Below are 14,772 nucleotides of genomic sequence, written 5' to 3'. Positions count from 1 at the left end.
CAACCACAATTTCTTTCCAAACTCTTCCATACAGTGTGGTCACAGAAAGTTAATCTACTTTCCCGTTCTGTACTGGTCAGGTTCAAGGACATTCAACCTGTTCCCTACTATAGTACACAGGTTCTGCAAAAAAACCAAAAACTCTCCCCGATTATGTGGAAGTTGTTATATTTGGTTGTTTACCATCTGATGTTTTATTTACTGCTTATGACTACTTTTGTTATATTCATAATTACATATTTTTCCATGTTGTAAGCTGCCTTGAGCATGGCTTTAACTACGGAGAGGTGGAATACAAATAAAATGATGCATGTATGAAATTGAGCACCTATTGCCACAAACAGATACTTGATTTTGCTCCAAAGCCATCTATAAATAGCTGAGCAAAAGTAAGGCTGAGACAAGGAATTATTTAGAAGGAATATAATGCAACAGTGCACCATACTGATTTACATACGGCCCCTGATGACTTTGATAACATGGGAATTGCCTGTTTGAGGTGCTATCATGTAACACAAAAACATGGTCCATTGTGATGAGATCTGTAAAGTTTGTGTGTTCAAGATGGTGCATGTGAATTCACCTCAAGAGGGATGGACTAAAGCATCCTGGCCCCTATACATTTTATGTGAGTATATCTAGTTCTAACCACTTAAAAAAAACCAGTGAAAATATTCACACAATCCAATCCTGTGTATACTTATTCCAAAGTATTTGCTTCTGAGGTCAGTCGGCCTTATTCCCAAGTATACATTCCTGGGACTGCAGTTCAAATACGCAAGGAAGGCCAGCTAACATATGCAAACTGCCTGCTTTTTCTCACCACACAATTCCCCCGGTTTCCATGTTTACAAGTGTAACTTGGCCCTAATTTGCCAATTATCATATGCAATAATTATAGTATTGTATTCTGCCCAAGAGCAGGTCAACAATCACAAAGAGCTGGCCCCTCTGCTTTGTGAAGTTGACCTCTGTCAGCTACAGACTTGTTGCAAAATCTGTAGATTGATGACTCATGAGTTCGCTTGAGGACTTTGACTTTTCAGTCTGAGGGTGACAATGCTAATCTTTTGTGCATTTTTTCACTGCATTTCCTCATTGCCATGTAAGTTAAGACAACATTTGAAGCCACAACCCAGAGTCTTTGGATTTTTGAGCTAATTTAGTCCTCACAAATGCCAATGAATTCCAGGAAAAAGATCCCTTCATCTGTAACAGGAGATGGGCTTTTAAATAAACATATTTCCAGATTATAAGACTTCCAAATAAATGTATTTTGGACACGTGCTGGACCTCACAAGCAATTTAACCCTGCATATTTTGATTTAAGATTATCCCGGTTATAGTCCATAAACCAGTTAAACCAGAGCACTTGGATGTAAGCCAGCTTTACACCCATTTACGTCAATGGAACTAATTTGATTTAAATCGGGGCATTCCAGCGTAATTGGTTTGTGAATCAGGTTGTTACTCATAGATGTCAGTAGGACAAAAGTGCTTAAATCCAAGTTTTTCAACTGAACTAGATTAGTTTGGCTGTTCAAACTTAAAATTGTGTATTTGCTTGTTTAAAACTAAATAAAAACCTCAGTTTTTTTAAAAATAGAAGTTTCTAGCCATCTTTATTATGTAAGAAACTGAAGAATTGTTTAAAAAAAAAATACAGCATGCTTCTACGGGTCAAACACCACAGCATTTAAAAAGGTCAAGGTCAGCCCAATTGCTGAGTGGGACTAATTCCTTCCAGGCTTATGAACACGCCTTGGCAACCAGTTAAATTCCTGACATTCTACATGCAAAACAGATACCTTGGGTTACATCTTCCTCTCTGGACATCTTCCTTTGCTTCTTGATTCAGTTAACAGCATGATGATGGAGCCACTAAGCCAGATGTGTGTACATCAACATTACATTGTTCATAAAAAACCTCAGCTGTCTCTCAACAGCTGTCAGGATGATGGGGGGGGGGGGAAGAGGATCCTGGCAAGGGGTGTAGCCAGGACTGGGACACTGGGGCAAGCAGGGGATGGGGAAGGAAATACAGAGTGACAGAGGATGGTGAGGGGATGGGGGTTGGTGCACAGGAACCAGAGCAGCAGGGACCATCACTAGAGCCAGAGGAGCCGCTGCCCCAAGAATAGCCTCTTTGAGGCTTAGGGAGCAGCTTGAGGGGCGATCTAGGAGGCTGACAAAGGCAAGGGCCCACAACCCAGTTCCCTAGCTGGCCAGGTGGGCTGGCTAGCTCTGAGAAGAGGGGTTTGATTCCTCAGCTGGAGCAGAACTGGAACAGGTGAGAGTCACCTGCCTCATCAAGCTCAGCTGCTGCAATCAGCAAAGTACAAAAGGAAAGCAGAGCTGAGGGGCTGTGTCTGCTTTCCATGTTGATGGACCTTGGCTTGGATGCTCCTGGACTTGGGAGCAAAACTAGGCTTTATTTCATCTGGGTCAAAGACCCAGTTTGGCACCCCCTGCACGCATTACCATATACACAGGCTGTGAACCGCAACGGCGTCCCTCTGTAGGCTTCACCTGGGGCAAATAAAATCTGGCTATGCCCCCCCCCCCCCGGCTCTGCTAGACCTCTATGGGACTCTGCTTTGGTTTTGATTTTGGACTATACTCTGACTCCTGGACTTCAGGCTTGGCTGCTTGGATTGGCCCTGGACCGCATTTCCTGACTTTTGGACTTCAGACTTCGTTTGAGTGGATTGACCCCTGGACTTGGACTTTGGACATGACATACTGACGTGCTGCCAGGTAGGCCAGGGGTTCAGGACACCAGAAAACGATACAAATAAAAGTAAAGAAAGATTGCAACCAGGAAGGCTTTATTTCCAAATAGGAACCACAGAGTTAACTTTTAGAGGAGGAGCCATTTGCCTCCTGGTGGACTGTGGGGAAAAGAAGCCCCCTGGTGATTAAGATGGCTGCTGGAAGTAGTTTTCAGTTGGGATGCAGCATATGGAATTCCCTCCCCAGGAAGACTTGCCAGGCACCAAACATCCCTTTTTACACCAGGTAAAGTCCTCCCCCCTTCTAGCATGTTATCTAATTGTTTGTCAATCTTCATATAGTTAATGTGGGCTCCACCACCCTGGCTGGGCCTACTAATGCTTGTCCTGCCCTGGGCTTCAGATACAGCGGCCCTCAGGGCATTGTGGGAAATATATAAGGCCTGTCAAGTGTTGCTGCTTCTGTCACCTGTAAAAGCCCACACTTGGGGCCACACCAGTGTAGGAGGGGACTGATCAGGGTGTAGTTTTGCCAAAGCCCCTTCAGCTGTACTCTAGGGACAATATTTTTACTTACTTCACCAATTTTTCAGGCGCAATGTTCTGCTGTATTGGAAGCGGCACTGACAGATGATAAGCAGGTGTAAGGCACCTTCATCCCCTGCCACACCCTAAGGCACCCATTCTTGCCATAGCTGTCAATGTTTTCCTTTTTTTAAGGGAAATTCCCTTATTCTGAATAGGATTCCTCACAAGAAAAGGGAAAAGTTTACAGCTATGATTCTTACCTTTTGCATTGCCACAGTGAATTGGTATGGCACAACATGCAGGTGCAATAGTGGTGAAACATCAGCGTGAATCCACTCCTGTGACAAATCTTTTGGTTTCACACAGAGAGAGGAATTTAGGAGTGATCTTATCCTTGCCCAACAGGCATTCCTTGATAGAATTACAACTGTAATCCATAGCATTTTCTTTCTTAATGCATTATTCCTTATTACCAGTGTGCAGCACATTTTTATGGGCCTTATGCACTGTATTTATTTAACATATTTATAGGCTGCTTTTCTAGGTCAAACCCCCTCGTGGTGGTTTCCAGTATACAAATCGTTATAAAAAGCAACAACAATAACATAATGTTATGCCACCCCCAATCTCTGCCATGTAGTAGCAAAATTCATGTGGGGTTCCAGGCGTTTACCCAAGGTTGTTTCTGTTGGAAAATTCAGGCACAGCAGAGACTGTAGTGTCTTTACACCTAAGCATTGACGGAAGGTGTGCAGAGCATTACACCCCAAGAGTGTCCCATGCTGCTTCTCCCATTGTTTCAGCCAGCTTGGGTCCAAAGAAGAAGCTAGCCATGCTCCCTGGGTACAGTCTCTCCCAGACAGCCTGCATGGAGTTCTGCTGCCACCTTCCTTCTCAATCTTTCTAAAAACCTCCTGCAAAAGGACACTTTTTTACTGTAGTGACATCACAGTCCCTGTAGCCCTGGCAATCTCCCCCTCCCAACTCTTTTGTCTCTGCCCACTATTCATGGGGGGAGGGGAGGACAGTATATGCATTGTCAATCACTCTTAATGGCTCAGTAGTCTGCTTTCTTTGGCTGATAGAGGTGCCATTAAGAAACAAACTCCTGAACAGGAAAACCTGTGTCGTCTGTATTTTTACACTGCTAATTTCAGAGCCTGTTAGCTTGCCTTAGTTTTCTAAACACTGATTAAAGCTCAACACCCAGGAATGTAGGGAGAGGCAGGGCACCCAGAAACCCAGGGGAATCAGGGCACCCACAAATCAGTAATGATACCAACAAGTTGGCACTAACAATAAAATATTAAGCCCAGCATAGTAGCACTACCATCTGACCAAATTGTTTATTCTACTTAAGTATTTTTTATTTTTTTTATTTTATATACTTACAGTGTCTACTGATTTCCTCCTCCCTTGGGCCTTTTCCAGTTTTTCAGAGTGGCCTTTAATATATTTGTAATTTGTATACAGCTTTATATTTTGTTGTTGTTATTGTTTAGTCGTTTAGTCGTGTCTGACTCTTCGTGACCCCATGGACCAGGGTACGCCAGGCACTCCTGTCTTCTACTGCCTCCCGCAGTTTGGTCAGGCTCATGTTTGTAGCTTTGAGAACACTGTCCAACTATCTCGTCCTCTGTCGTCCCCTTCTCCTTGTGCCCTCCATCTTTCCCAACATCAGGGTCTTTTCCAGGGAGTCTTCTCTTCTCATGAGGTGGCCAAAGTATTGGAGCCTCAACTTCACGATCTGTCCTTCCAGTGAGCACTCAGGGCTGATTTCCTTAAGAATGGATACATTTGATCTTCTTGCAGTCCATGGGACTGTCAAGAGTCTCCTCCAGCGCCATAATTCAAAAGCATCAATTCTTCGGCGATCAGCCTTCTTGATGGTCCAGCTCTCACTTCCATACATCACTACTGGGGAAACCATGGCTTTAACTATACAGACCTTTCTTTATATTTTATACAATGCTAAATGATACTGCTTGGAAACCACATTTGTGCTGTCTTGGGTTCCATGATGTAAGAAAGGTGGGCTATAAATGTAGCAATAAATTTGCAAATGTATGCAAAATCTGATGAAAAGGTAGTGGTGTGTATGAAGGAGTATAACACTAAAGCAGATTGGGGGTTTTTCAGAGTGTAAGATGCCCAGGAATGGGGAGGGGGATTCAGACAAAATGAAACAAAGGTGTAATGAGATCTCACTTGGGTCGTTTCCAGATGATTTGTTTATTGAGCATTCATCCTGATTTGTTTGCACAAAGCTTGTAGGGAGGTTATACAGTGTCTGCTGTTTATTGAGTATTAATTCTGGGGGTTTTTTCGGGGGGGCATGGCCTGTTGGAAGCCATATAAAAAAATGTTATCCCACACGTTCTAGTACATTTTTGCATAATTTTCCTTACCACAAAGGGACTGTTTTTCTCAAAGTGAGCTTGTTATACAAGAGCACCAAATTCACTTTAATTGTGCAACCTGAATTTGCCAGTATGCAACTGAATCCATCCCACAAAATAGTGACAGCCTAGAAGAATTTTGGTGAAAATGTGTGAGTAGACCAATATGTAACCATTTGTTTTTAAAGCAAAGGATATTGTGACAAATATGAGAATATCAGAACAATGCTCAAGATGGGAGGTGTCTGGGAGGTGTCAATGTATTTACACATGATTACATGTCTATCCAGCTCTTCCTCCATGGAGATTAAGGCAGCATAATTTTTCCACTCCATAGTAGCCTCACAACAACCCTGAGAGGTAGATTACACTGAAAGTGTGTGAGCAGCCCTATATCACTCAATGAGCTTCATAGCTGTTGCGATTTGAAGCTGGGTCTCTCCAGTTCACATCCACCACACTAAGCTGATTCTCCAGATGCCTGTTCCTCGATCCCTATTTTTTGACATATACCTGCATTTGCAAAACAAGGTGGAATATGGAATTAATTATGGGCTGCATAAGCTACTACTAGAAGATATTCTTGGAAGAAACAGGCAAAAATTATTCAACTCATCCCAGGCTTCCCAATATATTCTCCAATGTTTTTTAAAAACATTATTCCATCTCTTTCTCTTTCCTCCCAGCATAATTTGAATAGTGCTGAATCAGCACATCTAGTTCTCAAAGAAAGTCTTGTGCGATTCAGCCTACATTTGCAGTGTTGGGACTTGCCCTGGGAAAGCAAATTCTCATTTGTTTAAATGCAGCAAGGTTGTATTGTATGGCTTGGGGTGATTCTGGACTGAGTAAATGAAACTAACACACAACACAAACATACATACAGTCCATTTGGCTGTCACCTTGAAGGCAATGCATACTTTTTGCAAAACACTGAAGTGTAATTATTGGCTTTCCTTCTGTTTCACCAGTCCTTTCCTGTTGCTACCTTTAGATGCCCTTGGGAGATGGTGCTAATGAGATGACCTGCTGCCACCAATATCTGTCTCTTTAGGATTATGAAATTGAGTTGTTCAAGTGGATAAAGTCCAGAATTAGAAACTGTACGTCACCTGCATATTATAGCTACGTGCTTCATTTAGATTTGGCTGGTGACACACCTGTTTTGCATAAACATATTTTCGCATTGCTCCTCCTTAGAAAGGAATCTCTTTCTGTTAATGATGTTTTTCCAGTAATGCAAGAAGTGACCTATCAATCTTCTCCGTCTCTCCAATAAGAATGTATTAAGGAAGCAATTATCCTGTATTTGGATAAGAATTATTTTCCTCCCTTCCTTCTACAGCCTGCCTCCTTATGCTGGTTTGATTCCAGAAAATAAAAAGGGAGACCATAGTCTTATCTGGGGACCAAATTCTGCAGGTGAAGCATGTAAATCACAGTCCCATTCCTTCCTGCTGAAGAGTTTTCTAACACTCAAAAGTCTTCACACACCAACAGAAGGTGTTAAAATGCCTTCATTTCCTTTGAGACTGGCCCAAGGCAGAGAATGCATTTATGTCTCCGGACACTTCTGTTTCATTTGGATGAGCGTTGATTAGAACTTTTTTTAATAAATTAAGTGCAATAAGTAGAATGACCCTTTACAATGTCTTCCTCTTCTTTGTGCATGCTGTCAGTCTGGTAAAGCCACTAGTGTACTCTACAAAAGGAGTACTTCTGTAGAATAAAAGATGTGGGCATGTGATCAAATCAAGTCTGCATTCCTGTACATTTATGAAAAAGGTTATGTGGATGTACATGTACAGTCTTATAAGGCAGCCCATCCTTTGTCCAGGCGTTGCTCTTGGAACAGTCTTCCTAACTGCAATCTGTTAAGAGGTGATACCAATATCTTCCTCCCCTCAGCAGATTCAACTACTGGAACCTAACTCTAGTTGTTTTTTAAATAAAGGGTTTATTATTCTTATTAATATAATTTATTTTTTATACCCTGCCCATCTGGCTGGGTTTCCCCAGCCACTCTGGGCAGCTCCCAACAGAATATTAAAAGCACAACAAAAGATCAAACATTAAAAACTTCCCTAAACAGGGCTGCCTTCAGATGCTTTCTAAAAGTCAGATAGTTGTTTGTTTCCTTGACATCTGATAGGAGGGCATTCCACAGGGCCAGTGCCACTACTGAGAAGGCCCTCTCAACAAATTGATAAAACAAAAAGTACAAATAAAGCAGCGGAACCCAACCATAGTTGATTCTGTTTGGTAGGAGGAAAAAGTAACAAATAAGGAGGCTGGTTGGTTCTCTAGATGCACTGCTACAGGGCTTCCCACAGCATTATATCGTCAGTGTGGAGTGAGGGAGTTTGCCAAACTGGAAAGCTATGGACACTCTTTACATTGGCATGACAGGCTGCAGAGAGGGATGAATGCCTCTAGAATGAGCAAGGAAATGGTTAGGCAAAACCCGCATACAGGATATAACCAACATATTTGAATAACAGTGTTGCCAAAGCTGTTGGTATGGGATGGGAAGTAGTGAGGAGTGGAGTCACTTCTGAAATACGTGGCTCATGTGCAAGGAAGCCTTTAATGTGGTTACACCCCCTCTGTTCCCATCTGCAATGTTCTGATGACCCCTGTTGCTGTTGGTCATCCTTGATGTTCCTGAATTTATCCATCCATAGGATTGGTATCCTACCATTCTTAAAAAATATTTTCAGATTTTGAAAATATGGCTCCATTTGCCCTCATGTAGCCATTTGTTTTCTTTTATTTAAAAAAGAACATTTTGTTGGCTTGATATTGAAGCAAGTTAGAAGTTGTGTTTGCAATTTGGTTTTGTAAATATCGGTACTTCACTTACTTGCATGGGAAATGGTTGCAATTAGGAAAGTGGAGGAAACTGCAGGTGCCTGATCTCAGGTTCCTGATCTGCAACCACGGTGATGACAAGGGATGAAAGCTGTGTACACCTTGCCAACACAGCTAGGTTTTTCTTTCTCTCATTTTGGATTGAAGCAGTGTTTCATCAAATGACAGGATAGACATGGAATGCTGTGGCTACGCCACTTCCCAAACCAGTAGTGGGAGGGCACTGGATGCAGAGCAAACGGGAATGTGTACCCAGCCTAATTTTGCAATGGAAAGATTTGTTTCAGAAGGTTGCAGTTAAATGGGTATCATATCCTGCTGCCTTGATACATGGATTGGGGAGTATAGTCTGGAAATCTAGCATATGAACCACACCTTACCTTCTGCTGATTTAGAGAAAGAAACCTATGATTAGGCAACAATTATAATGAGCACCACTATTTTTTAAATCTAAATGTTCTAGTACAAGATTTGTCATGTCTTTGGTGCCCCCAATGAAATTTAACAGCAGGCCTATTTGGGTGGAATGTGACAAAAGACTGAAGCTTGAACACTGAGGAGGATACACAGATAATAAGCTATATTTACTACACAACCACTCTGATCTAGCTAGGAGATATACATGTAGAAACAGGCATTCAGCATGTATCTGTTCCATTGGATTAGGCAAGCTGCACATGCAAACAGGGCCTATGCATGGTGATGTGGAGTGTGTCCAATTTCTGGAGCTACATATGTATTTCCCAACACTGGATTTGGAACTTCTAGCAAACTCCACTCACAATGGTCCTTTTTGTCCATTCTAACAGTGTCAATCCCAGCAAAACCATCTCAATAGCGGGTATCACCTGTAAGAAGGCACATTCATACCTGTATCCAAAATAAAACGATTCATGGAAATTGTTATTATTACTATTTATTAAATTTTTATGTCACCTTTCATCCCTGGATCAGAGGGTGGTTTACAATAAAAAACAGAAAAGTACATAACGTAGTACCAAACAAAAATAATACCGCCCCCCACCTAGTTTAAAAGGCCATCCATTGTTTAATTAGCCAAAGCCCTGTAAGAAGAGGGATGCTTTTGCCTGGTGCCTAAAGATATGCAACCAAGATTCCAATTGAGGTTCATTGGGGAGAACATTCCATCAGTGTGGGGCCTTTTCAGAAAAGGCCCGTTTTCGTGTTGCCACCTTCCGGACCTCTTGAGGAAGGGGGACACAAAGAAGGGCCTCGCATGATGATCAGTCTTAAATGTTAAGAAATGAGTGCAGAGACACATTACTGTTATTCTTTGTTCATTTTTATTCTGGCTTCCTGTGGTGGTAAATTTGTTTTATGATTTGTACGTAAGAGAGCCAAATAAAGTTCTGCAGAAGGATGATCATGTTATTGGGCAGCTTTTTATAAATATAGCAAAAATAAAATGAACTTCAGTAAAAAGTCTCTTTTTAAAAATAGAAACTTTCTCTCTAATTATAACCTTAATATTATTTGTTGGTAGCTTAAAATATTCAAAATGTTTGTCCATTGTTCGATTAATTGCAAAGTTCAATATAAAATGTTAACTTTCATGTGTTTTACTTGAAAATAGTTAAAATGTACTTAAACTGGAGGCTTCACTAAAATAAAGTCAATGCTAATTGTTCCTTCAATTGTAACAAAAGTATATCTTTCTAGAAACCTATAGCTTTGTTACTAATAGAGAAATATCAGGCCATTTCCTGTGTTCAGCTGAACTTCTGGTGACTTCTTGATATGTGAGATACAGATATTTCCACCATAGCTCTCTTGTTAAATTGGACTTCAGTGTTTCTGTCTCTCTTAGATAGGCAGGAAGTGTAGAAGACTTTCAATAACTAAGCCAGTGTTCTTAAGAGTATTTTGTACTTGACACTGCTATACATGCAGTATTTATAAAGTACATGTTTCTTTCAACATGTATACTAAAAATAGGACACATCCACAGGCCTATCACAGGCTTGCCAGAAAAGACATGTCTGGTGTCAGGACACATCAGTAGTGACATTAATGGGGAGGTGAATGGCAGCATCCCAAGAAAACTCAGTTTTGCATTCCAATAGCTCTGCTGCACTTTGTGATACATTGTCTGTGAGCAAATGGGGCAGTGGAATAAATGTAATGGTTTTAAAAAACCTCCCCGGCTTCATTTGTCAGTCGGTAAAAGTTCATGATTTCAAGCATGATGGATAAGAAGCACTCCCCTGATTAAAGTCACCATTCCCATGCCTCAGCTGATCTGAACCCCCCTTTAAATGGAGTCTGGTGCAGCCAGGGGTGTAGCGTGGGGGGCAGAGGGGCCATGGCCCCAGGTGTGGATTTCTGAAGGGCTGCTTCCATGCAGGAGACCCTATGCAGGCACCCCCAGCATGGTCCGGCCTGGCGGTCCCCTCCTGGTGTCAGAGGATCCAACGTTTGCAGAGAGAAACACCAGAGTGTGCTGCACTGGGGGTGCCTTCTTTGTTCCAGCCAAATGCTTTGTCGACTGGCTGGGTTCCCCCCTGAACAGGTAGGCAGGCTTAGCAGTGTGTGCGCTGGCACCACCCTCCCTAGATCCCAGCCTTGTAAGGCTGGTGGGGATGCAGTAGCCATGCACCCTTCGATCCCAGCTTTGCCTTTGCTGGTGAAGCTGGGATTGAGGGCACATGGCTGTTGCGTTCTTCTCGTGCCACCCTCCCCGGATCTGAGCCTTGCTGAGAAGAGTCAGACTTGTAGCATTGTTTTTCCTGCCAGATGGTTACAGGAATGAATGCAGGTTGCTATAATCCTGTGCTCTTTCACTGAGCTATCAGTAGTGCATTTAGGTATTTTTCTACTCTGGGCTCAGTTGGCGCGGTGATCTTTGTATGGCAATGTGCAATTGCTTACTTCAAAGTACGATAAGCCAGACATGATGCATCTAGTTACATTTTCTGCTCATTCTGCTGAATGAGGTGCTGGACTTCTGCCCTGAAGTCATGTCTTGATGGCACCACTGTAAGAAATGGGGACTTCAAGAATGAGAAAATGTGTATATTAGACTAACAGGTTTTAGCATTCACCAGTGGTTTATGGAGAGAGAAAAGCTGCAAACTTATGAGCACTTACCTTGAACTGTGTGTGTGCTTGAGTATACATGCATAAAATCATGCTAAAACTGATATTTGGGTGTCTTTCACAGGATCAACGTACATATGTGATGATGGTGTTTTAAATTGTTTTTTACTATGCCAATGTTTTAACTGTTTTTTTTCTATGGTATTGTTCAAATGATTAATTAATAAATAACATAACTAACAAATAAAACTACATCACCCTACCCTCTGAAATTATTACTAAAAAGGCATCCTGAATCATAAGGCTCAATAACCACAGTGATAGCTCCATATCTCTAAATTCCATGACTTATAATTACACTTTTTTCCTGCATATCCTAATATTGGTTAACTTTGAACTTGACACTTGGCTACTTTTTTAAAATGTATTTTAGTGTTACACCTGGATTGTACATGTGGGCAAGAACTTTTTAATGTAAATTGAATGGTGAAGCTTTTAAATATGTTCACTTGCTCCTTTGAAAGTGTTACCTGACTTAGCATCTTACAACAAGTGAGAGAGCAAATTGTCGTTTTTATACACGTAGTTAGTGAATCTTGAAAATTAATTCCATTTAAAGCTAGTCTATTTTCATTCTGTGAGAAATTGAACTTTGCTTCTGAGTCCTGTAGGGTGTTAGGATGCTATTAAAAATTGGAGATTGGATTCCTTGGTCTGTGGTTGGTCGTCTGGACCCCTCTGTAAGGATATACAAAGCACACAAAGTCCTTCAGAAAAAAGGGCCCTCTAGCAATTTCTCTGAAGTATAGAAATAAGTCACGTTTATTTTCAGAAATGGTGTGTGGTTAGCAATAGCTCTGTGTGGGATCACGTACCCCAGAGCTTATTACAATTTATAGCTTCCACTGTGAACAAATACTGCCAATAAATCTGTTCTCTGTGTTTAAATCCAGAGCCCAGAACAGATATAAATATAATGTATTTATTCTTCAAAGATTCATAATTTTCATTTTCTTAGTTTTAGCTGTTTTATCCATTTCTATACTGCAAACATTTTATAATCTACTGTCTTTATCTTGATTGACATAACTTGCTAACTACATGATCAGTTTTCTATCTGAAAACAGAATCCTGACTGAAATGTTTGTGGGTCTTTAGTACACAGAGTATAGCAGCAGCATGATTTTAACACCTAACAATTGAGACTGTAGTCCTATATATGCTTAAAGGTGAAGATAAAGGTACCCCTGACCATTAGGTCCAGTTGCGAATGACTCTAGGGTTGTGGCGCTCATCTCGCTTTATAGGCCAAGGAAGCCGGCGTTTGTCCACAGACAGCTTCCTGGTCATGTGGCCAGCATGACTAAGCCGCAGCGCACAGAAACACTGTTTACCTTCCCACTGGAGCAGTACCTATTTATCTACTTGCACTTTGATGTGCTTTCGAACTGCCAAGTTGGCAGGAGCTGGACCGAACAACAGGAGCTCACCCCGTCAGGGATTTGGACCGCCGACCTGATCGGCAAGCCCTAGGCTCTGTGGTTTAGACCACAGCGCCACCCACATCCTATATAGATGCTTACCTAGAAGCAAATACAGTGGTACCTCGGGTTACGGATGCTTCAGGTTACAGACTCCGCTAACCCAGAAATAGTACCTCAGGTTAAGAACTTTGCTTCAGGATGAGAACAAAAATCGTGCGGCGGCAGTGGGAGGCCCCATTAGCTAAAGTGGTACCTCAGGTTAAGAACAGTTTCAGGTTAAGAACGCACCTCCAGAACGAATTAATAATATTTTTTATTTATACGCCGCCCTCCCCAACTATATATATAGTTCTTAACCTGAGGTACCACTGAAGCAAAGTACTATTTCTGGGTTAGCTGAGTCTGTAACCTGAAGCATCTGTAACCTGAAGCGTCTGTAACCCAAGGTACCACTGTATCCCTGAACTCTGTGGGACTTAATTCTGGTAATATATTTAGTTTAGTTGTGAAGAAAATACATAATTAGTCCTCTTTGCACAGTTCCTATTTAGGTTGAATGAAATTTGACCTCCTACTTATTGTAGGTACTATTTTGCAGTGCTGTCTATTAAGGTATGACTCATTCTAGAAAATAAAGTCTAAGGCAAATCTTGATGTACAGCCTTGAGTTTCTTAACCCATTCAAATGTCTATATACTGTATAGATAAACACTTACACATGAACTTTGAGAGAAAACTGGATTGGCCTTTGTATGTTTGCTGTTTCACTTTACCTATTCAGGAATCAAGCTCTGTACTATCTGGTCAATTCATGCTAAATTATTCTTCCTTAGATGGATTATTTTTAATTTCACTTCCTCTTAAATATGAAGAACAGCATGCTCCAATTCTATTTAACTTCAGATTTTCATGCCTGCAGAATGGCCCAGTTTTTCTCCATTTAACTCATTAGCCTAGGTGCAAAAAAATAGTCAAGGTAACTATACTCTATAAACTATACTGTATAAATGGGTATTTCTTATATTGATATATTTGTAGCTTAAATATCCTGGGTGGTAGTCAACTAAGTTTTACTCAGAAATTTTACTCAAATTTACTGAAATTAATGGATCTAACTTAGTCATGGTTATTAATTTCATTGAGTCTACTCTGACTAAAAATATAGTTGAATACCACCCCCGCTTTATATATTATTTTTACTGATTGATAGTTTGCTGTTTATTCCCATCATACGTAACATCCCCTCCCGACTGACATTTTAAAAACTCTTTAATGCTGGTAATTTTCATGTGTACAATGCAGTGCTGCTTTCCCTAAAAAATGTTTAGGGGTACTGTTATTTTGACTCAAGAAAATCACAATATTATAGTTCAAATCGGGGAAAATAAATACAGTAAATGGAGAAAAGTACAAAGATTTACAAAATGTTTAGGTGTATGTGTACCCCTGCATACCCCCAGGAAAAAAAGCACTGGTACAATGCATCCTTTTTGTATTTAGCGCTAAGATTTTAAACTCTCCTGGATATTTTTTTAAAGAGGATCTTACATTTTCTTGGGATTTAAACTAAGTTTTTCACTTAACCTTTAAAAAGCTCTGTTATTTTATGCAATGCATACGTCGCGAGTGTCCTGGAAAAACACGGGACATCCTATTTTTTCTGTGAGAGCACAGTGGCCATTGTGGGCACTGTGATCTTGC

At 41.1% G+C, this 14,772-nt stretch overlaps 1 protein-coding gene across 6 annotated transcripts in view; it reads left to right on the top strand.

Annotated features, from left to right (window-relative positions):
* Positions 1-2,084: 2,084 nt before the first annotated feature.
* The window catches only part of ARMC2 (armadillo repeat containing 2), an 87,475-nt gene continuing 74,787 nt past the window's right edge, over positions 2,085-14,772 (top strand). For 2 of the 6 annotated variants that reach the window (XM_077926110.1, XM_077926111.1), the window contains exon 1: positions 2,085-2,757. The gene's annotated coding sequence lies outside the window, so the exon portion shown is untranslated. The other 4 variants (XM_077926107.1, XM_077926108.1, XM_077926115.1 and 1 more) reach the window with 2 other exon arrangements.

Source organism: Podarcis muralis, chromosome 3 (genome assembly GCF_964188315.1).
Source record: "Podarcis muralis chromosome 3, rPodMur119.hap1.1, whole genome shotgun sequence".
Classification (NCBI taxonomy): domain Eukaryota; kingdom Metazoa; phylum Chordata; class Lepidosauria; order Squamata; family Lacertidae; genus Podarcis; species Podarcis muralis.
The sequence above is the reverse complement of the archived record's forward strand: the minus strand, read 5'-3'. Positions and strand labels throughout refer to the sequence as shown.